Source organism: Eublepharis macularius, chromosome 9 (assembly GCF_028583425.1).
Source record: "Eublepharis macularius isolate TG4126 chromosome 9, MPM_Emac_v1.0, whole genome shotgun sequence".
Lineage (NCBI taxonomy): Eukaryota > Metazoa > Chordata > Lepidosauria > Squamata > Eublepharidae > Eublepharis > Eublepharis macularius.
The window spans coordinates 74,215,119-74,240,401 of NC_072798.1; the positions used below are offsets into that span (position 1 = coordinate 74,215,119).

Genomic DNA, 25,283 nt, shown 5'->3' on the forward strand with positions numbered 1-25,283 from the left:
CCCCAGAAGTCCTGGAGCATGCTTTTGAAGCCATGACTGGATGGTTGAAGCAGAGTCAGCTGAAATTGAATCCTACGACAATGGAGGTCCTGCGCTTGAGTTGCGGGTGTGTGGGTTTGGGACTTCAGCTCCCGGACCTTGATGGGGCACTGCTTGCGCCAGTTCCGAAGCTTAGGAGCCTGGGGTGATCCTGGATGCCTCCCTGAAAATGGAGGTGCAGGTCACAGCGGTTTCCAGGTCCTCTTTTTTCTACCTTCAACGAACCAGGCAGCTAGTCCCTTACCTTTCAACCTGCGACTTAACTACAGTGATCCAGGCAACAGTCACCTCTAGACTGGATTACTGTAATTTGCTCTATGCAGGACTTCCCTTGAGTTTGATCTGGAGATTGCAGCTGCTTCAAAATGCAGTGGCCGTGTTATTGTGGGGGTGTCGAGTGGGACACATTTAACACCTGCACTGCGTCAGCTGCATTGGCTGCCAGTGGAGTACTGAATTAGATTCAAGGTTCTGGTACTAACCTATAAAGCCCTATGCAGACTGGGACCAAAGTATCTGCAGGTCCACCTCTCCCCATATGTACCCCAGAGGATGCTTCGATCAGGAGATAAACAACTATTGGTGGTCCCTGGCCCCAGGAAGGCCCACTTGACCTCAACCACAGCCAGGGCATTTTCAGTCCTGGCTCCAACCTGGTGGAACTCTCTGTCTAGTGAGACCAGGGCCCAGCAGGACTTACTATCCTTCCACGGGGCCTATAAGACAGAGATGGACAGAGGAGAATAGAAGATCTAAGCCCTCCCTTCAGAGTCATCTACCATCTAGCTTTTAGTGAATTGACTGCTGCTGTCTTGTATATTAGCTTTTATAGTGCACTGTTATGTTTATTTGAATGTCTGAGTTTTATACTGTTTTATTGCTTTTATGATGAAAGTGTATGAATGTTTTTTATCTGATGTAATCTGTCCTGGGCCTGCTTGCGGGGAGAGCAGAATGAAAGTGTAAAATAAATAAATAAATAAATAAAATTATAGATTTTCTGGCCATTCCTAGAGAGGTATGATGCCACTTTTGGAGTTTTCTTAGAAGTGATATTATTTTGTCACTGATAGTTGCCACCTATGTCCCACCCCCTTCAGTCTCTGGCTAGTTGCCAGGCCAGGTCTGGCAACCCTAGATCCCCTATGTAGTCCAATCCCAGCTGTGTTTTCCATGTGTGATGTATGAGGCTTTAACAATACTGGCTACTCTTTATTCAAATTAAGCACATGGAAAAATCTACCCAACCAGTTAAAAATCCCTTCATACATTCTTTTCCTATAAGAATTACTCTGCATGCTCACAGTAATACTTTTAAAATATCAGGTACTTCCCTTCCCCCCCCCCACACAAATTTTATATTTCACCGCACAAGGAAGATTAATAGCCTGACACACCACTCAGTTAGGTCTAAGAACTTAGATTTAAGTTGATTTAAATCTCTGTGAAGTTATGGATTGGCCTATGTGTAATGCATTGCTTCTTATGGGCTCAGGAAAGGTCAGTCATGAATGGAAAGAATAAAGTCCAGGACTGATGCTTGATATTGGATGCAAAGAAATCTACAAGTTGAACGAACACTTTGTTTACAGGCTTGCTGCAGAAAGAAAGGTGCAAATATTGAAAGGAGTCTCAGACAGTTCAGGTAGGTCATCTCCACACTATGTTCACTAAACTACGGATTAGTTCAACACAAATGTATATCAACACAGAAGTAAGTTGAAAATTCTGCATCATGGTAGTAATCATAATTTGACATACGACTGATATGTGGGATACAGGCAAACCTGATTAAGGATACAGTTGTCCTGCCTTCCTACACTCTTGTTTCAAACGTGTGATCCCTTTGAAGCAAGCGTTTGGTACAGCCACTACAGCCACAAAACCAAAAGATACCTGAGATGATTTGCCTGAAGACCCATAAAATCTAGGACAGACTCAATAACCTTCAATGATCAGCTGATACCACAATGCTAAACTAGTCAACCATGAGAGATGCCGAGACAAGCCAAAACCAATTTAGATTCTTTAGAGAAGAATTCATTACAGGACAGTGACTTTAATGTGACTTTTCCCTGGCAAACATGTTTATCCTTTCTAGCAAAGACTGAAACAGGTAATTGGAAGGTTCATCTTCAGTTGCAAATTTTGTAAATGGAAGTACTAAAGTCAGCTATAAAGAGGGTTTAATTCAAGGAATTCATCTAATAATGATAATACACAAAAAAAGAAAGGATGGGAGAAAAAGAAAAAAAAAATGAGTGCAGGAACATTAGAATTTAAAAGGAGGCTAAAAATCTTTGAACAAAAGCTTTAGTATATGGAGTGGGGGATTTTTCTCAGTCAGTGATCAGGAGTTGGGATGTATACTAAAAACCATATATTTTGTATTTAGGTATTTGGAAGGCAATAAATATTGGGGTCCTTCCACACCAGTTTTTTATTCAGATCTGGTTTGTAGAGGGGACTCCTAAATTAATCAACTCTATTATTCCCGATGGTGAAATCTTTCCATGAAGCTGGAGGGGCTGTTTTTCATGCCAACTATACCAAAATTGCAGCAGAATGAGGGTTACCTATTCCCCCAAGTTTCAAGTATATTAGGTCAAGGGGTTCCATTCCCTTGGTTCCCTCAGGCACTCTCCGTGGTTTCCTATGGGGAAAAAATGCTTTCTCCAGGGCACAGAAGCCTTAGCCAAATAGACAAGAGCAACCCTTGACCCAAAGTTTCCCAATGCCAAAAGAACCAACAAAGATCAACAGGATTAAAGCCAAACCAGAGCACACCAGCAGAACCAACCTGGTAGCAGGCAACAGAATAGAAGTAAGGCATTGATAGAACAGAGCACAGCAGCCAAAAGCACACACTTCAAAACAGAGCTCCCTGAAGCTGCAGCCAGGAGGCAAGTTTAAGGGCTATGAGAGAATCACTGTGCTTGGACAGTTGAGCTCCCCATAACATGCAATGCCATTCACCTGTGAAAACCTCCTCCCGACCCCCTCCCTCCTTTTGCCTGGGCTATTTGTTGTGCGACCTTTAAAATGGCAACCCTGGTTATTCTCAACTATTTCTGAGATTATTTGGGACTGGCAATAACAGTATATCTGACAATCCAGGCTATGATTGGGATTCTTGACTATTTCAGAAATACTGATAAGGTATTTTGGGGTTATATCTTTGGATCTGATATACAGAATAACACAACTCTAATCTGGGCTTAATTGCAATTGTAATTCATTTGATAGCTGGGGCAGTGCCTGGTACTTTTTTATGAACTGAAGAACGACTCTGAATCAGGAAACAAAAGCAAGGAAGGAAACAAGCTATGAAGAATCAAGAACAAGTTGCCAGGCACCAAACAAACTACCCTGATAAGTTCCAGTCAGAATATATCTCCCATCGATACATCATTCCTGGTCTTCATTCCCCTTCTGAGAAACATGGGTCTTTACAAGTGTCGTTCTATGCCCTGAGCCCTGCACTCAAAGTTCCATTAATAGGAATAGAGTAAATAGATCTTGAACATTATGTGCAAGTATTATTCAGGGAATCCTAGCTGGTCAGCTTTGTATCGCAGCCCATGCCTACCTCCTCTGCAGCCCATCCCACCACTTTGTAGTGTTTTGCCTTCTGAATCAGTGTCCAGGACACTGCTTGATTCTTGACCATGAGATCAAAGAGTATATGTTAGCTCTAACATGTAACCCACAGAAATTCTTCCAAAGTTCAACATTAAAACTATATTACCCTTAAAAATGCATAGAGTAAAGCAATGAAAAATATGCTTTCAAACATTCTTTTATTATAAATAAAAATATTCTTAATCAATCAAGGTATACAAATTACTACACGGTGGAGTTGCAAGTTCCCTGTCGCGCACAGGGCTGGGCCCAGCAGGCAGGAGGCCCACTGGTACTGCAGGGCAGAACACAACAGGCAGGAAGTCAGTAGTCCAGGAGTCAGGTCAGGTGTCAGAGCCAATATGTCAGTCAGAGAGAGGAGCAGGCAGAAGAGTAGTCAGAAAGCAGGCCGGGGTCAAAATCCAATCCAACAGCAGGGCAGGGCACAAGGCAGGGCAAGAGCGTCCAGGCGTAGAGCTCTGGTAGCAGGGAGTGGCGAGCTGAGTTGCTTCCACGCTTGGTTTCCTCGGCGTCTTCCTTTTATGCTGTCCTAATGAGGAACAGCTGTTGCCTCTCTCTCTAACAATTCAGTTCGGTGTTGCGCCTGTAAACGGGCGCTCCTTCGCCTATCCAACAGAGCTGCCTTATCTCTATGTTTCCTCCTTTCAGCTGGCCCCAGGTGCTCAGGTTTCGCTTTTGCCCTGTGGGAGTCTTTGTCTCTTACAGCCTCTGTGGAGGTTTCTGGCTGTTCCTCATCCCTGACAGTCTCTGCAGAAGCTCCAGGCTGTTCTTGCTGAATTCCTCCTGGAGCAGCAGCAGTGGTTTCTGACTGCTCTTCCTCTCCAATAGCTTCTGCAGGGGCTTCTGGCTCTAGAGAAGACCCTTCTGGCCCTTCCTGCTCATCTTCTGAGGAGGACTCTGAAACAATAGGTAAGGTGGCCAGCCGGGGCTGGGGCTGACTCATGACACCATCCCCCCTCCCAAGGCCCCCTCCACCCGAAGGTCCGGGTTTGTTAGGGTAGGTCCGATGGAATTGGCGGATGAAGCGGGGTGCGTGGAGGTTCTCGGCCGGTTCCCATGATCTATCCTCGGGTCCATAGCCCTTCCATTCCACCAGGTACTGCAGACGGCCCCGGTGCCAGCGAGAGTCTACGAGCCGTTCTACCTCGTACTCTTCCTGTCCGTCCACCAGGACCGGGGGAGGCGGTGGTACAGGTTCACGGAGGGGGTGTGGAGGTGCTACCGGGGTGAGCAGGGAGCGATGGAACACGGGGTGGATCCGGAGTGTTGGTGGGAGCTCCAATCGGTAGGCAACAGGATTGATCTGGGCGGTAATTCGGTAGGGCCCGATGAACCGGTGGTCCAATTTCTGGGAGGGCCGCTGTGACCGAATGTGCCGAGTGGAAAGCCACACCGAGTCCCCCACCTTCAAAGGGTCCCCTTCCCGCCGTCGCCGGTCCGCGGTTGCTTTGTAGGCCCGTTTGGCGCGGTCTAACTGTTCCCGCAGAACCAGGTGTAGGGCCTGCAGCTCCCGGACAAAGTCATCTGCTGACGGTACTGATGAGTTTGGCGTTGTTCTGGGAAAGTAACGTGGGTGGCGTCCGTAGGTGGCCAGGAATGGGGTCTGGCGTGTGGAGGTGTGCACTGAATTGTTATACGCAAATTCGGCCATGGCTAGGAGGTCTGCCCAATCATCCTGCTGGTAGTTTATATAGCAGCGCAGGTATTGCTCCAACGTGGCATTGGTCCGCTCCGTCTGCCCATCGGACTGTGGATGATGGGCCGAGGACAGGTGAACCTGGGTTCCGAGCAGTGTCTGGAGGGCCTTCCAGAAATGCGACGTAAATTGCACCCCCCGATCTGAGACCAGGTGCCGGGGAATCCCATGGTGCCGGAACACGTTTTGGACATACTGGTATGCCAAATCTTTGGCCGTAGGCAGCGATGGGCAAGGTACGAAGTGGGCCAGCTTGGTGAATAGGTCAACAAACACCGCAATGCATGTGTGCCCTTTAGAGGGTGGCAGGTCCGTGACAAAATCCATGGAAATGGTTTCCCAGGGCCCCTCGGGTGTGGGCAGCGGTTGTAACAGTCCTGTTGGCTTCCCTGGAAGGTCTTTGGCCCGCCGGCATGTATCGCAGGACTGCACGTAGCGAAACACGTCCACCTGCATACGGGGCCACCAGAAATCCCTGGACAATAGGTGCAAGGTCTTGTATCTCCCAAAGTGACCCGCTGCTAGGGTGTCATGAGCAAGCTGCAGTGCCTCCCCTCGTAGAGCACCCGGGGGAACATAGACTCGGCCTTCATATGCAAGGAGGCCCTGCTGCAGGAGATAGCCTGGGGGGTCTGGCTGCGCGGGGTCCTGTAGTCCCTGGGTGATGCGTTGTGTCCAGGGGTCCGTGCTTTGAGCTTGCCGGATCCGATCCTGCAGGGCATCTGGGGCATTGGTGGCTGCAAAGCACTCAGGAGCCAGAATGGTTGTGGCTGGCGGCTTCTCTCCTGCCTGCCGGCTGAATTCAGGTTTCCGGGACAGGGCATCCGCCAACTTGTTCTGTGAGCCAGGGATGTATTGGATAGTAAATTGAAAGCGGGAGAAGAACAACGCCCATCGGATTTGGCGTTGCGTTAGGTTTCGGGTGATTTGCAGATGTTCTAGGTTACAGTGGTCTGTATATACCACCACCGGGTGCCGAGCTCCCTCCAAATGGTGCCGCCAGGTCTCAAAGGCAGCCTTGATGGCCAACAGCTCCCTCTCCCAGATAGTGTAATTCCGCTCAGCTGGAGTGAGCTGTCAGGAGTAGAAGGCACATGGTTGGGGCACCTCGTGGGAGGAGCGTTTTTGTGCTAAGACTGCTCCCAAAGCGGTGTCAGAGGCGTCAGCCTGCACTATGAACGGGAGGCTCGGATCTGGGTACACAAGGACCGGTCCAGTCGTAAACCGGGTCTTCAGGGTTTGAAAGGCCTGTTGGGCTTCCTGGGTCCATTGGAATGGCAGGCGGGGCCGTGTCAATCGGGTCAAGGGGACGGCGAGTGCAGCAAAGTCAGGGATGAACTGTCGGTAGTAGTTTGCAAACCCTAAGAAGCGCTGAACCTCTTTACGGTTTCGGGGAGCCTGCCAGGAAAGTACCGCCTCGACCTTAGTGGGATCCATCTGTACTCCTTGGTTGGACACTCAGTGTCCCAGGAACTCAACTTCTTCCCGGTCAAATTCGCATTTCTCGAGCTTGGCATACAACCCATGCTGTCTAAGTCTCTCCAACACAGAACGCACATGCTCCCCATGCCTGGCAGGGTTGCGGGAGTAAATCAGAATGTCATCCAGGTACACGATGACATAGTGGTCGAGGAGGTCCCGGAACACGTCGTTGATGAAACGCTGGAAGACCGCTGGCGCGTTGCATAGGCCAAAGGGCATTACCAGGTACTCGAACTGGCCGTAACGAGTCCCGAAAGCTGTCTTCCATTCATCCCCTGACCGTATCCGGATGAGGTTATATGCTCCCCGCAGGTCTAGTTTAGTGAACCGAGTTGCTCCTCGGAGCCGCTCTAAGAGGTCAGGGATCAGAGGTAGTGGGTAGCGGTCTCTGACTGTAATCTGGTTAAGGGCCCGGTAATCGTTGCATAACCGCAAGTCCCCTCCCTTCTTTTTGACAAACAGGACTGGTGCAGATGTCGGAGAGGCTGAGGGTCGGATAAACCCCCGCGCTAGGTTTTTTGCCAAAAAGTCCTTGAGGGCCACTCGTTCTGGCTCCGACAACGAGTACAGGCGTCCGCTGGGAAGGGGTTTATCAGGAATCAGGTTGATGGCACAATCGTACGGTCTGTGCGGAGGTAGTTGATCAGCCCCCTTCTCCTCGAACACGTCCGCGAACTCTGCATAGCGGGGTGGCAGCAGGGATCCCTGGACCTTGGCGTCTGTGCTGGCGAGCAGCTTCGGGAGGGGATCCGGCTTCCTGGTCGGGAACTGGACGACTTGGCGCTTCCAGTCGATGAGCGGGTTGCTGCCCACGAGCCAGGTCAGCCCCAGCACCACCGAGAAGTGCGGCATGCAGACTACATCGAACTGGATGCGGTCCTGGTGGCCTTCCACAGCTACCTCCACCAGCTCAGTCTCGTGGGTTACTGGACCGGATTTCAGTAGCCGCCCGTCGATGGCCTCCACTAGGGCAGCAACAGGTTTTTCGTGCAACGGGATGTGGTGCTGATGGGCAAACTGCCGGTCCATGAAACTCCGGGAAGCGCCGGAGTCGACCATGGCACGGGTTTCCACGCGCCGCCCGTCTGGCAACTGGATTTCTAGGTAGAGGAGGAGGTGTCCCCCTCCGACGTCAAGGGCCCCATTGGTGTAAACCTCTCGTCCCGGTCCGTGTGGGTCGCCGCGAGCCGGGGCCGGTCTTTTGCGGCACCTTCTGGGTGGCGCTTTTCCGGGCAGGCATTGGCATAGTGGCCGGCCCCGCCACAGTACAAGCAGAGCCCCTGGGTGCGTCGCCTTGCTTTCTCTGCGGCCGTAAGACGGGGTCGGGCGCTGCCCAGCTGCATGGGCTCCTCCCCCTCCGCCCCCTTTGGAGCAGTGGGGGCAGAGGAGGGGCCTGCAGGCACCAGCCGGGGCATCCTTCCCCGCCAGGCCCCTTCGCTGCGCGCCTGTCTCCGGGCTTCCAGGCGCTGGTCAATGCGCTGGCACAGCACTACAAGGTTTTGAAGGGAACTGGGGCGTTCTGTTCGGGCCAGCTCATCTGCAACCGCATCAGACAAGCCCTCTATGAACTGGTCCTGCAGCACTGCCTCGTTCCACGCAAGGTCCTGAGCCAGTAACTGGAATTCTGTCGCGTAGGTGGCCACGGACCCCCGTCCCTGGCAGAGCCGTCGGATGCGCCGGTTGGCACTCTCAGCCTTAACGGGGTTGGCGAAAGTTTGCTGGAGCCGCTCCACAAACCCAGTATAGTCTTGCAGCAGCGGCGATGATTCCAGGAGCAGAGGGGTAGACCATTTGGCCGCCTGACCTTTCAAGAGACTCAGGATGAAGCCCACCTTGGTCTTATCATCAGGAAAGTCTCGGGGGCGCAGGCTGATGTACAACTGGCACTGGGCTAGGAAGACAGGAAACTCCTCCACATTGCCCGCGAACTTTTCTGGTGGACTCACTGGGCACTTGGGCGTGGCCGGCGGCGGCACTGCCGCAGCTTGCTGCTGAAGCTGTTGCTGAAGCTGAGCCACAGCATTGCTCAGTTGGGTCACCGTCTGCTGCAGCGTCTGGTTCTGAGCTACAAGTGCAGCAGCTGTGGCTGCATCCATGCTGCCAGTAGCTGCTGAGTTGTGGGTGGAAGCAACGTGTCGCGCACAGGGCTGGGCCCAGCAGGCAGGAGGCCCACTGGTACTGCAGGGCAGAACACAACAGGCAGGAAGTCAGTAGTCCAGGAGTCAGGTCAGGTGTCAGAGCCAATATGTCAGTCAGAGAGAGGAGCAGGCAGAAGAGTAGTCAGAAAGCAGGCCGGGGTCAAAATCCAATCCAACAGCAGGGCAGGGCACAAGGCAGGGCAAGAGCGTCCAGGCGTAGAGCTCTGGTAGCAGGGAGTGGCGAGCTGAGTTGCTTCCACGCTTGGTTTCCTCGGCGTCTTCCTTTTATGCTGTCCTAATGAGGAACAGCTGTTGCCTCTCTCTCTAACAATTCAGTTCGGTGTTGCGCCTGTAAACGGGCGCTCCTTCGCCTATCCAACAGAGCTGCCTTATCTCTATGTTTCCTCCTTTCAGCTGGCCCCAGGTGCTCAGGTTTCGCTTTTGCCCTGTGGGAGTCTTTGTCTCTTACAGCCTCTGTGGAGGTTTCTGGCTGTTCCTCATCCCTGACAGTCTCTGCAGAAGCTCCAGGCTGTTCTTGCTGAATTCCTCCTGGAGCAGCAGCAGTGGTTTCTGACTGCTCTTCCTCTCCAATAACTTCTGCAGGGGCTTCTGGCTCTAGAGAAGACCCTTCTGGCCCTTCCTGCTCATCTTCTGAGGAGGACTCTGAAACAATAGGTAAGGTGGCCAGCCGGGGCTGGGGCTGACTCATGACATTCCCCACCCTTATTTCATTAGTGGCAGTGAGGTAATGATTTTCTTAAAAAATGGCCATCAGGCTACTGAAGTGTCTTTATTTCCAGGAAAAACCGGGAAGCCATAGTGCACCTCTCTAGGAGTCACTGAAAACTCAATGGTAAAACCAATGAGTTTCTGGAGATACTTAGAGAGGTGTAATGTCACTTCCAGGTTTTTCCTGAAAGTGACACCACGCCATTACCAATGGACACTCCCACCCACCACCCACCCCTGGTCTCCCACAAGTTGTCAGGCTGGGCTCGACAACCCTACTGCAGGTTCATGGGGAGAACTGATGTGACCAAAGTTCCTCTAAGGCCACCACATCTTTTCAATGCAAACTGGCCTGTTTTATATTACCTCTCTAAAAGGAGGAGCTGTGCTACCTTGCTTCAGCTAAAACTCCCTTTGAGTCTGATAAACATAATCCTTTTCTCCTTGCCACAATCCTCTTCCTCTTTTCCTTCAAACGCAATTCAATGCAAGAGCTTCTAGGGAGTCAGCTGAAGACACCTGCCAGGCCAGGAGACTTCTCTCCAATACCAATAGAACATCTTTGAGTACTGTGTATTTTGTGGCATTATTCGCTTAGAACTGCAGTGCTTGATTAATGCAATTTCCTTTGCTAAGCACTGTAAATAACCATGACTACAAGCTGTCAAAAAAGTATGTATGTTAAGGGGATTCACTAATATTATGCTCCCACTTCTAAATCTGAGTGGAATGTTCTTTCCCTTCCTCCTCCATCCACCCCCTCACTAGTATACAAATGTACATGAAACAGACCCAAAGATGAAGACCCCATCAAATACATGTTGTAAGATTCAAGTGTTCCAGGGGAGAGGTAGGCTCTATTCAAGGGCCTTTTGTTTCTCTCCCACCTCCCATCCTTGCAGAGCTTGCAAGCTTCCACAACACATTTACATTCATTTAATAATGTGACTCACATCCTGAAATGCTAGGCAGAAGCAGTCGTAGGGGGCGGGGAGAGAGACATGGGTAACAAGCTATTGTAAACCAGAAGAACCAACCAAAGCTCTGTGTCTGTGTGTTTATGCATGCCCAAAAACATTGAACCAGAAATCACTCTAACATAAAAGCCAAGCTTTTGAATGATAATGATGAAATGGTAGAAGCATAAAAGGACTCAATTTTGTCTTTGTCCTCTACAGACACTAGCCATTTTACACTCTGATTCTAATTTGTTCAGTTTTTCAACTGCTTAGACATTGTGTGCCTAGTACTGCATTATCAACAGAAAATAAATTTTGTAAAGCTATTGTTAGTCAGAGCCCCATTAAAATCAATAGAACCAGAACCTTCACAGCTACCTGCAAATGATGTTAAAAATTCTAATAAGCATTATATTTTTAAAAACCAAGCATATCCATTTTTACAATAATGATGAGAACTACTCACAGGGTTTTATAGGCTGGGGTTGGGATGAGAGTGTTTTATAATTATTTGTATTAAGCTGTTTCATTGTGATTTTATTGAATATTATATTTTTGTATTGTTTTTAATGGTTGTAATGTGAACTGCTTTGAGATCTTAACTGCACAGAAGCGGTATAAAATTTGAAGGAAGGAAGGAAGATATTTCAGGGAGCTATGTCAAACTTAGGGTTCCCATACCTTCACCAGCAAATATAGGGAGATATTTGTTACGATGGCTGGGATGGATAACCATGGATGACCAAGTTTTAATTCGGCTCCTCAAACGGCCTGCTGCCAGTAGGCAAATGGCAAGCTTAGTGAGCATGTAGCAAACTTGCTAGTAGGGTTTCCAACCTCAAGGTGAGGCCCAAAGTTCTCCAGGAATTATGACTGATCCCCATAGTACAGTTCTCCTACAGAAAATAGCATCTTTGGAGGACTGGCTGTAAGGCATCACATCCCTGCTTAGCTTCTTCCCCTCCCCAAGCTCTGCCTTCCCCAGGCTGTCCCCAAATCTCCTGGAATTTCCCACACGAGAGTTGGCAATCTACTTGTTAGGTATCCCCATGCAAGGTTGGCTTTTTTATAAAAAAAACCCTGTTTTATAAATTAGATAAGAAAGCAAGGGGTTCACCGTATGAGGGCCAAACTTAGAAATGCCACATGAATCTGCCTCTTCAGAATTCTTTCCACGCTCACTGTCTTAATTTCTCTCTCCTTTTTGTCCTTTAATTGACATCCAACATCTCTCATTATTTTGTGCTCTTGAAGTAGTAACTAGGCCCAGGCCAAATCTCCTCCTTTCTTGTTTCCTGTCCTACTAAATTACATCTCTTAGTATGCAGTACTTTCAACTCTATTAAAATGGCTGACCCCCCCCCCCCATGATAATAAAATCAGCAAACTGGGTTACCTGCAGACAGAGGGGTCTCACTCTCTACACACACACGGGGACTTCCTAGCTCTGATGTTACAGTAGTGTCTATACACAAGAATACCATGCAAAGGGAGTAGGGAATATTCTTGCCTTTCCTGTGGGTAACCCAGCTTTGCTGATTTTGTTAACATGATGGGAGACAGCTGTATATACTAATAGGCAGGGTGGGGGAACACACAATGTATCATTGGGGGAAGATAAACAGTTTGAAATTCTCATCTCAAAATGTCTCCTTCTAGGATTCTATGAATTCTTAGGGACCAGAGGAAACTAATTTTCCCTCTGTCCTTTATTCTTTTTGCTGACTCTCAAGTGCAGTTAGCATTCTGACCCTTCTGAAGCATTTTCAATTTTCAGCTGGTTATTGGGTCCCCTCCCCACCACCACCCGGTTAATTCACAAAGCCGTGTTTTTTATGCATACTTGGATAGTCTTCTGAGTAGGTAGATGCCCCAATGCCGTCCTTCAGTGGCACCATTGTGCAGTTTTTATCATCCTCTCAGGTGCTAGGCAATTTACTCTTCTCCTCCATAAGCTCCTTGAAGTAAGTGCTCCTATTTATGCTACATATTCTTTGGTAAATTATTGACAAAAATGAATAAGATACATCAACACAGGTAACAGTCTTGCAGTCAGGTGATAAACAAGCCCTTTCAAATGAGTGGAGTTAACACAAGAAGCGAAAATGTAAGGTTGATAGTGGCCTATTATACTTCTGGGATGTGGAAAGGGTACTTACTGGGAGAGCAAGGCTCTTCACAAGCATCCTTGCATTAAAAATCATTTATAAAGTTTCATAATAATACCAGTGTACATTGCTAGTAAATTGCTAACAATAAAAAGGAAACACCAAGGCCATCTCTTTGCAGTCAGAAAACCTGTTACAGAACCTATTGCAGAGGATGAAGTTTGTTTACTATATATGTTGAAAGGTTCCAGACTAAGATCTGTCCAGCTCAGGCTGTTGGATATGGGGCAAAGGCTGGGGGAAACTGACCCGGAGGAGGAGTTGATCATAGAGGGAAAGATGTTCTAACTCACATGCTCAGCAGCATCTGGGAGATCTTCCAGGAAATACGAGATTTATTACAACCAGCCCCAGAAGATGTTCTTAACTAGGGAAACAGGCCTACCCTCACCCTTCATCTTAAAGCTGACAGAAATTTACATGGGCCAGGCCACATGTGAAACCACGTGCAGTATCACTGACTGACATTCACGCACAGCCCAAATCTGCAAATGCATAAATACTTGTGTCATCTAGAAATTAACTTTGTTATTGAAAACCTAGCCCTAAAACAGGGCTACAACCTGACTTATATTAAGTCCTAGATAATTTCCTTTCCAATGTGTGAAGTTAAATAAAAATTCATACCTACCTTAGAGTTATTGGCACTCCATCTAAAATCATAGACCACTAATTTCTGCACAACACCTTAACACAAACTAAACAAAATGAACTAAGAAAAATAAAACTAAAGTCCAGTGGTTAGAGAAGCCACCGCCACTCCAACCTTTATGAATCTGCAGACGCCTTTGGAATTTTGACACAGCATGGTGGGTGCAGCAAAAAAATGGCTGCCACAGAAGGATCCAGCCACAAAATGACTGCCACAACTTACCTTCACTCACACAGTGAAAATCCTTGTGCTGTGATGCCTGTTGGTGCTGCTCAGGTTATTTGCTCACGCCACAGTAGCAGCTGTCTTATGCTCCACTGTGCCATGCCCAATGCTGCTCTGGTGGCATTTGCACTGCTCAGCATTTGTGCCCAGATTGTAGACATTTGTGCCCAGATTATAGACAGGTAGGCACAACCACCTGTTGCTGTGTGCATTTGTCACATCTTTTCAGCTCTTTGGAGTTGGCACGGGCACTGGGAAATGGTCAAGTAGGCAGAGGGAAACTTTTTAAAAATGTTTTGGTCTTGTTTTTTAAGTAGAAAATGATGTTAATGGAGTTCTGGATATTTGGAAATGTCAGAATTTCTAATTCAAAATTTGAAGGGTCTAAATTCTGAATCTAGATTTTTGTGTTAGGGCACATCCCGTCCTAGTAATAAATGAACCTTTTTTTAGCCAAGCAGATTTCCTAAGCAATATGGTACAGTCTAATCTTCAGTGATAGAATTAGTATAAAGGAAACAAAACAAATGTATATGAATAATTTATCTTATTAGCATTTCAATATTTTATTACTGATTTCTTATCTTCCTACATTTGCTTTCTTAATACAGTTAAGAAAAGAGCATTGAAAAAGTCCTCTCACTTCAATTTCTGGGCCATATTTAGAACAATGTGACAGACCTAGCAGTCATAGCATAGCGGCACACTATAAATTAGGAAGTCCCAAGTTCAAATCTTACCTTTCCAATGAATTCACAAGGTGGTTTTAGATCTTTCCTTTAAGCCATAGCTACAATATATGTATATGTAATATTTTCAGCATTCAGAAGTACAATACAAAAGGTGATTATTGACTTGTGTTTAATTTCCCAAATTCTGTCCCCAAATGGAAATATATGTGTGGTCATTTTCAACATCAGTTTTTATTTTCACTTTACAAGAGAGCCCCAACAACCTATTTGTCATACGTAGTCTTACTGCTGTTGCCACAGAGGCAGAGGACTCTATAGCTATAGACAGAAACCTTTTACTGTATAGCCCTCTGCAAATGGAAGCCCAGCAGCCACATGTATTGTGATACATGTGGTCAATGTCTTGTGTGAACTGAATGTCTGCAGAAGGCTTAATTCTGTCAAACAAGATAGATCAGGCAAAGAGAACATAGGAAAAGTCCATCACTGCAGCAGCAAAAACATATACACTATCTCCTGTTTATACATGACGTTTGATTGGCAGATATGTACAGCAGCAATAAAGTCCTCCTTTGAGGCACAGAAGGAATTTTATACCATGTGGAAATGACTACTGCATGCTTCATTGGTCAGCATTTAACATTCAGCAGGTGACAACAGAGAACAAAAAGGCCAACCACATGTTTAAATACCTCGCAAGAATGAATGGGATGGGCTGGAGGCCCCGGAATCTATTTGAGCATGCAATGCCATTTTCAACATAATTAGTTATCTAATTGCAAAGCCAAGCCTAGTCGATGCATTTACACATGCAATTAATTACAATTTACTTAAAAGCACTCAATTGCAGAGCCTCATTATTTATTTTCCCAAAATGACATTACCAAAGGATGGATCGGGATTTTGAAATCAAGGGGAGAATTATGCATGTAGAAATAAAAACAGAACATTTAAAGAAGAATCCTCTCAAGGTTAATTGTTTAAAATGATCAACAGCGTTTCAGGACATGCTCCTTTTTTGCCACCTTCAGACCTGACTAATTATACCTGTTTGTTATTGCAACTGTTGTGGGGGAGGGGGTACTCCTCCAAAGCACCAGAAGGTTCCCCTTGAAGCAAAGACCCAAAGATAGTTTAGCCTTCTGTATGAATATGGACATCATACAGATTCAGATGGGTTAGTCCTTACCTAAATTGACAGTATAGCAATATGCACAAGGCTGCACAAGTCATGGGAACTACATGTAGTACAGACACTGAGAACACCTGTAAGTTTGAATTATCCAGGGCTTTAGAGATTTCAGCTATCTGCATAGTGTAGATCAAGCCATCTGTGCCTTAGCCCATGGTGAGTTTTGATTGCATTACCACTTGGTTCTAAGTTTTCTCCAAAGGTAACGATTGCCAAATTCTCTCTCACATGAATACATGGCTGCCTGTACTGATTCGGACTGCTGGTCCATCACAGTCAGACTGGCAGCCACTCTCAAGGGGGTCAAGTAAAAGTAGGCTAGCCAGGTGCCTGTCAGTAGAGGGCAAATTCCCAGCAATTTGCTGGATTCACAACCCCCCGTCCCGCTCAGTGACTCTAGCTCAGAGGATCCTGGCTCACAGTGGCCTGAACAAGTATCCAGGAGAAGGGCCTGAAGAGCCTGGACCAGAGAACCAGGTCATGCATTTAACATTCGGTAGGAGACAACAGAGAACAAAAAAGGCCAACCACATACTTAAATACCTAGCAAGAATGAATGGGATGGGATGAGGGGCCTGGAATCTGTTTGAACATGCAATGCCATTTTCAAAATATTTGGTTAGGATCCTTGAGGGCTTGATATTGCAGAGGCACCTGCTGACCATGCTCCAGTATTATTAGCAGCCACCCAGCCAGAGCTTGCAAGCAAGCCCCCCCCCCACTGGTTCCTGAGTAGAGGTGGGCACGAACAGCAATACGAACAAAAAAAAGCCACGAATAGCCCGATCAGCTGTTCGCAAGCAAGCTGTTCGTGAGGCCCCATTCCTGACGAACATGTGTTCATTCCAAGCCCTGTTCGTGGTGTTCATCAGCTGTTCATCAAGCCAGACAGTCTGGCACCTTTCAATCAATTCCCTTGGCAACAGTAGGCACGGACTTTCTGAACTCTGTCTGAACTGTTGCCCTGGAAACCCCAATCTAAGCCCAGGGGCACTTCACCCAGACAAGGGCTGATTGCAGCCTGCCGTGGTTTAAATTTCCCACTCCATTTAAATCCCCCATTCAGCTGCTTGTCAGGGAAACCTCTCACAAGCAGCTGAGTGCAGCCTGCTGGGCTGAAATGCCCTTCTCCTGATGCTGCACAGCAGGCTGGAAGGAGACTTTGAAGGGAAGGAGGTTCCCCACGCCACTTGCAAATGGTGCAGGGAACTTCCTTCCCTTCCAAGTCTCCCCCCTCCCTCCCATGAACAGCCAACCATGAACATGTTTGTAAACAGGGCCATGTTCATGGTTGTTTGTGATTCCCTGTTCATGGATGGCAATGAACAACGAACATCGTGTTCGGGTTTTTTTCCTGTTTGTGTCCACTTCTATTCCTGAGACAACCAGTTGGCCTCTGCCGAGCAGGAGCTGTCCCAAAGCCCACAGTCCCTCAGGACTCCCTGCCACTCTGCAGGAGGAGCAGTGGCAGAAGGCCCAGACCAAAGTGGCACAGAGGAGGAGTGCCAGACTGAATGCATGCAGCCCCCCTGTAAACCCAGAGCAGGGGGCTGAGTGGCATGAGTTCATGCAGGATCTTGACTAGAGCCCAGCACAGCCTCCAGAGCCTCCACACCTGCCACCGGTTGTAACTGAGCCAGATGAGCTCTCAGCCTATTTAGGCTGAGGTGTGAGAGGACTGCTTTGCTGGATCAACAGGTCTACTAGGCACAAGCCCCTGTTGTTCTGTGCTTCTGAGCCCAGCCCACCATGCAACTGGCTTACTCCTCAGAAGTCCAGCCCTGCAGAGTGCTTTGCTTGGCAATTGCTGATGATTGACAGGAGAAGCCAGGCCTCCTGGAGATTGCCCACCATTGGCGGGCAGCCCAGGCAAATGCTGTGTTTGCACTACCATGAAACTATGCAATGATGTCACTTCTAGTTACACTGGAGGTGACAGCAATGCATGAGGACCAACATTTTAATAACTGGCCCCAAGAGCTATGTTTTGGGGCAATTCTGAAAGGATTGGCCATGGCGCAAACACGTATGCATGAAGACTGGTCACTGTAAGTATCCCGCAGACCCCTCAAGCCCTTCCTGACAGTTGCCTGGGGACCTGGCAACCTAGGCAGAGGTCTTTCACATCATCAGCCACCAGACCCTTTTCTACTGGAGATGCTGGGGATTATTATTGGGACCTCCTCTGCTTGTCAAGCACATGCTCTAACACTGAGCTATGGACCCTCTCCTCTCCACAAATTTTCATATTCCTATAGGTGAGTTTAGCCGCAGCGGCACACAAAGTGTTCCAATCATGCTTCCTTTCATGATGCAACTAATCATGTCTGATGTCAGCCCTGGGGGGAAAAACCAGCAACAGCAGAAGCAGGAACAGGAGAGCGTTCAAGTAATGACTGATGCAATAAATGTGTATCATGTGCCAATTTGCATTACATTTTGCAGGATTTTGAAGACCGAAACCCCTATTTGCATACCTGAATATAATAAACAAAAAACATAAGTTTTAATAATTCTGTTTGAATCTCAGCAGCAATAAGATCTGTATATTAAAACCTTTATTCTTGTTGTTTGCACATTTTTTAAAAACATGACTAGTGAGCAGTTTTCTTACCTGGGCTCCTTCATTTATGATGAGTATAAACTGAACAGAAATTAAATGTATGTCAAATTAACTTGTTGCTCTGGTTGTTTAAATATGCTGGCTAGTAAGACTGGAAAGATTCTGCTGTGTGGGTTTGGGGGGAAGAATTGTCCATTTCATTTCCAGTGTATAAAAAACACATCATTAAGGTAATTTAAATACATTCCCATAAACCACTTCTGCATTATCTTATCAGATCTGACTTCATTCACCGAGCAATTCATTGCAAAGTTAAAAATGGCTAGCTGCTTATAATGTTTAGTAAAACGACTAATGGGGGAGGGCCCAGCATAGTTCATAAACTGGTGAATTTCACATTCTCTGCTTTGCATTTTCATGTGACAATCAGTTGGACAGCATTTTGCACTGAAACAACATGTGCAATGTTATTAGACAGAGATGCACATAAATCCTTTTTGCTCAACTGATTGCTACATTGCCATAATTTTTCTTCACTGGTTCGTAAATATGCAGAATACATTTTACACACTGGGAAAACATCTGCACTACATTTTTGCAGACTTTAACCAGAGGATACATTCACCTGAAGAGCATGAAATGCTTCTGAGTGGTTGATTCAGAGGCAAGCGGTTAGCTATTCAGATGTCCTTCTTTATGTACAAATGTATGATCCTGATTCTGCCATAAAACTCAGAGGACAACCCTTGGGCATGTGACTCTCTCTCAGCCTAATCTACATTGCAGGGTTGTTGTGAAGATAAAAAGGAGGAAGGGGGGAAACATGGACTCTTCTTTGTTCTTTGGAAGAAGAGCAGGATCAAAAGGCAATACATTTTGAGCACATGCTCTCAAATATATTCTGGAGCAATTAGAATGCCATTTTCTGGAGGCTGTTATCACAACGAGGTCTTTTGTTAAAGTAGACTCCAATTATGGGGCCTGCTGATAAGGCTTTTTAGAAAAGTTTTAGGAACAGAGGTGTCTAGATACACATGGATTGGTTCCTAAGTATGTCTTGATATAAATAGCTATACAAATCAAAATTGTCAGCAGAATATCTTTCAAGCCAATCCATTTGTTTCCAGAGATATTCCCTCTTGTTTACAAATGTAATGACTAGCGATGTGCATGAATGAAATCTCGAGCCATAAAATCACAAAAAATCCCTGGTTTTGAGCCTTACCTGTGACTCTCCAGAGTGGAGATGCTGGTCCAAACATTCGGTGACATTTTTCAATTTCAAGTGCTTTTGATTACTGCCATTGAATCACAGCAGCACACAGGCACTTTCGGGTTATCGCCTTTCCCACCCTCACCCCAAATTATTTTCCCCAGGCAACCATCTGCATGTATTCTTTCCATTGAGATAACAGAGCACAGAGCTGTCCCCTCTCAGCAAATCACCAGAGACCCAGAGTGCTCGAAACAAGGAGGGCATTGGGTTGAGGGGAGCCTGTGTTCAGAGCAAAAGGATGCTTGGTTGCTGGTGCTACACCATGCCCCCTCCCTGTTTTTAACTCCAAGAAAAGTCCATCAATGCAAGAGGAAGTCTTTGTAATGGATTGCTTGCAAACTTGTAACTTGGCTCTGAGGGATAGCAGAAAAGTGGATTGCAGTTGAATGCACAAGCACATGGCATAATTCTTCTCCAAAGCATGTATTTCCTAAAGCAATAAGCTCTATGTCAATTCTCTAATCACATGCTTTCATACAACGGACACTCATGCCCCTGTGTTCTCTAGTGGCAGAAAAGTTCCAATTTTAATGTATGCTGATGATGCTGTTCTTTTATCTCAGACCAAAGTTGGCTTGAAGCGAACTTTAGAAAAATTTAATGATCAATGTAACATTGAATTGTTAACAATCAATTTCTCTAAAACCAAAATTGTTCGTTTTGGCAGCTCATTTAGGAAATATATCTGGAATATGAAAGGAAATGTCATAGATCAAATTAAGAACTTTCAGTATTTAGGCATAACTTTTTCCTATAATGCCAAATTCTCAGCACATCTGACCTCATCACCCACTTCAGCAGAGAGAAGTGCAAATGTCATCCTTAAATTGTTTAGAAGGAAAGGCGCTGGCTTTCTCCCTATGGCCTTAAAAACTTACCAGGCAAAATCTTTGGCCCAATTTTTGTATGGCTCACAAATTGGACTCTCTGCCAATCTTAAGATTCTTGAAACAGTCCAATCAAAATTTCTTAGATCTCTATTTGGTGCTCCCAAGAGTACATCTAATGTAATACTTAGACAAGAGGCAGGATTACCCAGAGTTGAATTAAAAGTATGGGAACAGGCAATATTCCTCTGGCTGAAAATTCATTATAATCCAAAGGGAATGATAACTCATCTCCTAGCTGCGAACCCTTATCCACCTTGGTTCACACAAATCTTTAACAAGATCAAGCAAATTGGCCTAAATCCTGAAGATCTTTTTAATGGAACCCTGAATATGGCAAAAACAGCTATTACTCAGAGGCTTCTTGATATTGAACTTCAAAATGAAGAAGCTTTACTTCCCAAGAACTTCAGGTGCTTAAAATCTTGGCCTAATTTTTCAGCTGCCCCATATTTATCCAGTATTACCCATGAGTCCTACAGATGGGCATTTTCTAGAGCCCGGTTTGAGGCATTGCCTTCAGCTGTATTGTACGGCAAATTCTGGCAGATACCAATGCATGAGCGCTTATGTCCATGCATGGACAATATGGTGGAATCGGTTACTCACATACTTTTATTCTGTGCATTTTATTGTGAAGAACGGTCTCGCCTCATACTACCTCTTTTGTCTAAATTCATCCCTTTGCAATCCTATTTGGAATTTAGACCAGAAGTTCTGTGCAAATTTCTTTTAGAAGATTCTCAGAGCTCAGTAACCTATGCTGTGGCCAAATTCTGCTCTTTAGCTATCAGAAAACGTAAACTTCTCTTAGTGGAAAAAACATTATAAATTTTTTTTTCTATTTTCATTATTGTTATTCCATTTTCACTCTTATTCCTTTATGCCTGTGGTTTTCCTGTATTGATAATATTGATTTATTGCTTGTAATCGTATTGTTTTATATTGCTGGCTTTTGCTGTAATAAATTGGATTTGGATTTGGATTTGAAAGCAATAAGCAAACTCATAGTTCAAGGCAAGCAGCAATGACCTTCCATGAGATACAGGGAAGGAAAGTAGGAGGGAAAGTGGTGGTTGCATGTGCCTGCTTCTGTCTTGCTTGGTGGTGAGATGAGGCTGGTGGGTCTGCAACTGAGTAAAGAGTAGTAAGCGTGAGAGAATGGATGCTCTCCATTTGGCGCAGAACACTGAGTGTCAAATGTAATTCGATATTGCATTTCATGACATGAAAAAACTGCACCTGGGAACTTTTATGCCCTCTTAAAGGGACCTCAACAACAAGAAGGTAAAAAGCAGGATTTCTTTTCCAAATGTTGCTGGGCAGCACACGCAAGAGGTGCTGCTCTCCTGCTAACTGTTTGCTTGCTTTTTCCTGCCATTGGAGTAAGTGAAATCATGAGACTGCACGGCTGATACTTGCATATTTCGGGGTCCATTAACACCATCCCCCTTGTTTGTGTGTGTGCTAGAATCTTGGTGAGTTAATAGTTCAGAGGGAGGACTGTATTCTGTGCAATTTTGGTGTTGTTGAATGCAGAAACAGGTGCCCCAGAGCCTTCAAGTGCCCCCCTCCCCTTCCCCATTGAAAATAATGGCCACATGAAAACAAAAGAAAACTAATGAATTTTGAGTCCATCTCAGCAATGTCCCATCAGAAAACTACCCAATTACAATAAACATTTCACTGAACAGCCACAGATTCAAAAACATTAGAAATTGAATCAGGGCCTTCTAAGTTGTAGTCCCACAGAATTAACTACCCTCTGAGATAGGCTTGCCAGGCCTCCTCTTGCAGAAGGTCTCCTGCTGACAAGCTCCATTGCCTCCTGCTGCTTGAAGCAATAGTAGGAGTTTTTTTTTTTAAAAAAAGCAACATTGCTGACAGCACTATATCATTTCCAGATAAAAGCCAAAAGTGGCAAAGGGAACCTCTAGGAATTTTTGGAAACTCTATGGTTTTATCACAGAGTTTCTGCTAACTCCTTGAGCTACCCCCCAAAGTCAACCCCCACCCATGTCCATATCATCAGCCCTCCCACCAGTAGCCAGTTTTGGCCTGGCAACCCTACTCCAAGACCTGACCTTGTAAAGCCAAGTGCAAAAAATGAAACATTATCCTTAAACATGAATTAAATTGAAGCTAATATGGTTCCCACAAGAGGATGGAGGCCTCCATTGGGCATGCATGGATTGCCAAATGCATTCTGAAAATGGGCTGTCAAACCTATAGTGGGTGCTGAAGGAAGAGGAGCATGGTGGTACATGAACTTTTTAAAATCAAATTGGGGGTCTCCAGATTGCTAAAGATTGGGAACTGCTACCCTAGGCTTAGCTATAGCTCCTCCCAGAGGCATGAGGAAAAGAAAAGAAAATAGGGTGGAGTTCTCCCTAGTTAAAAAGACAACGTAATGCTTCACTGATTGCAAAACTCAAACATTTTATCAGCTTTTATAAACATTGCCTTGTGTTTTGTAGATTATAAAACCTTTTCAGGTCAAACCAAATGTTATGTCGGAGATCTGTGACTGGGTCTCCTGACACATAGTTTAAACTTTAAACAGTTGCTGTAACAGAGCTTCCATTTGTAATTGAGTCATGGCATGCAGAATAAATAACAACAACAATAACAATAAAAGCTTCCATTTGTAATCAAGTCATGGCATGCAGAATTATTATTATTATTATTAATAATAATAATAATAATAAGCTTCCATTTGTAATTGAGTCGTGGCATGCAGAATAATAATAATAATAATAATAATAATAATAATAATAATAATTTTAAAGCCATTTTAACCCTTTCTTCTCTGTGCTATTTCCACAACAGAAATCCCCACCCCCACCCCGAGCTGCTATTACTCCCAATAGGAATAAAAAAGGACAGACACCATATTCAGTTGCATTTTTCCCCTATCAGGATTAAACAGCAGTTTGGGGGAGACACCGAGGAAAGAGTTAATCCCCATTTCCCATCATGGCCTCAGTATAAATGAAATCTCCCTGGGGCTACTCTTTAAAGTTTAAACTACTTGTTGGGGGATCCAGCCACAGATCCCCAAGGAAATGTGTAGTTTGGCCCTTAGGTGGTTTATTTCTGGAGTTACTAATGAACCCTTAAATATACTGGGATGAGAAGTGAAAGAGCTATACATTCATGGAAATGACCGCTGGCAAGCTTGTATAATAAATTTCAACAAACATCTCCATTTCCAACAAATCCTTCAGGTATTCAATGACGTTAAATTATATTCTTGCTTCTGAAAATGATCTTATCACTAGAGACAGGTATTTAATAACTCACTGCAAGAAAAAAGTCACATGTTATTACTGTTAGCTGCACTATTGGTACTCTAGTGACTACATCTAACAATGTTCAAATTTGCAGGGGATTGATAAAAATACTTGTAGTTCAAATACACTGTACTGTCCTGTAAATATTTTTATTTTACTGTCTAATAAAATCATAATGTTGTAGTTAAAGAGACTATAGTCAGAAATGAGCTTTGTTATTTTCCCATTATAACTGGAATGCATTCTAGGATTCCAAGTGTATGATACGGTATCTAGATGCACATGGATTATTTTCCTTAATGCATACAAAAAGGGAAAGCAATCCTTTCCCCAAAGGATGTACTTCACTTACTAATTCAGCTATAACTATAAACCAGCCAACATTACTTTGATTTTTGTGGATAAAAGTATTATTTCCCTGGCTCCCCATCTTGTTGCAGATGCACCACAATCACATACATGCCAGTTGAGGTTTTCAATTTCTGCGCATGGAGCACCTGATTAGGATCAGGACTTCAATGCCCATGGTTTGTTTTTGTTTTTTAAAAATTATTGGATGGTTAACATAACATATATAATGTTATTACATCTTACTTACTAATTATCCCCTATAGATATAGTATGTTCCCCACCCCCTCCCCACCCCCTTTCCTCTGTTGACTTCCAACAGCACTGCAACCCCTCGTTTCTTGTTACAAATACTATCTCTTACTTGTCATTTTAAACTTAATGGTAAAGATTTACATTATATCTTATCTTACTTAATAACACTCAAAAGACCTGGACTTCAATGCCCATGGTGAAGGGGCTTCAGCCTTTTGCCATGCAACAATTTTCCAGCCTGAAACTATCCAGGTGGCAGAGTTGGGCCTTTTGGGGAAACCCACCCATATCCCAAGAAACATGGGTTTTTCACAAATAGCAAAGGGGTAAAGCCTCTTCTCTATATGCACAGTGATGCTTATCCTAATCAGGTAAAGGAACCCCACAACCGATGTGTGACTGTGTTACATCTCACCCAGCATGTGGGCTCAGATGCAACCTGTGTAAGCCATAATATATGAAGAAGGAAAGTTAAAGCCAGGGCTTTTTTTCAGCTGGAATGCGGTGGAACGGAGTTCCGGAACCTCTTGAAAATGGTCAGATGGCTGGTGGCCCCGCCCCCTGACCTCCAGACAGAGAGGAGTTTAGATTGCCCTCCGTGCCACTGAGCGGCGCGGAGGGCAATCTAAACTCCCCTCTGTCTGGAGATCAGGGGGCGGGGCCACCAGCCATGTGACCATTTTCTCCGAGGGCAACCCACTGAGTTCCACCAGCTCTTTTCTCAGAAAAAGAGCCCTGGTTAAAGCAAATCAGGAGAAGAAAGTGCCTTCTTTCTTCTCTTGCAACAAATGCTGACTTGGACATATTTCAACATATTTAACTTTGATAACACTTACAGAGTGCAGAATAGCACCAATAAAGGAACCAGAATATTTTAACCCAAGGCAAAAACAAAAAGGAAGGAAATCATGTATCTTTCTGTCCTATTTCATAATTGATTTCTTTTTTGATATTTAAGCTAATTATAGGATGTCCAAAAACATTACTATCTTCACTTGTAATTGAAATGTTAAATGCTTTTCATATATTTGCATGCAAATAATTCTG

General features: G+C 45.3%; 1 protein-coding gene across 2 annotated transcripts in view; it reads right to left on the bottom strand.

Moving 5' to 3' along the window:
• The window catches only part of IMMP2L (inner mitochondrial membrane peptidase subunit 2), a 665,729-nt gene that overhangs the window by 197,366 nt on the left and 443,080 nt on the right, over positions 1-25,283 (bottom strand). The gene's annotated exons all lie outside the window — the stretch shown is intronic.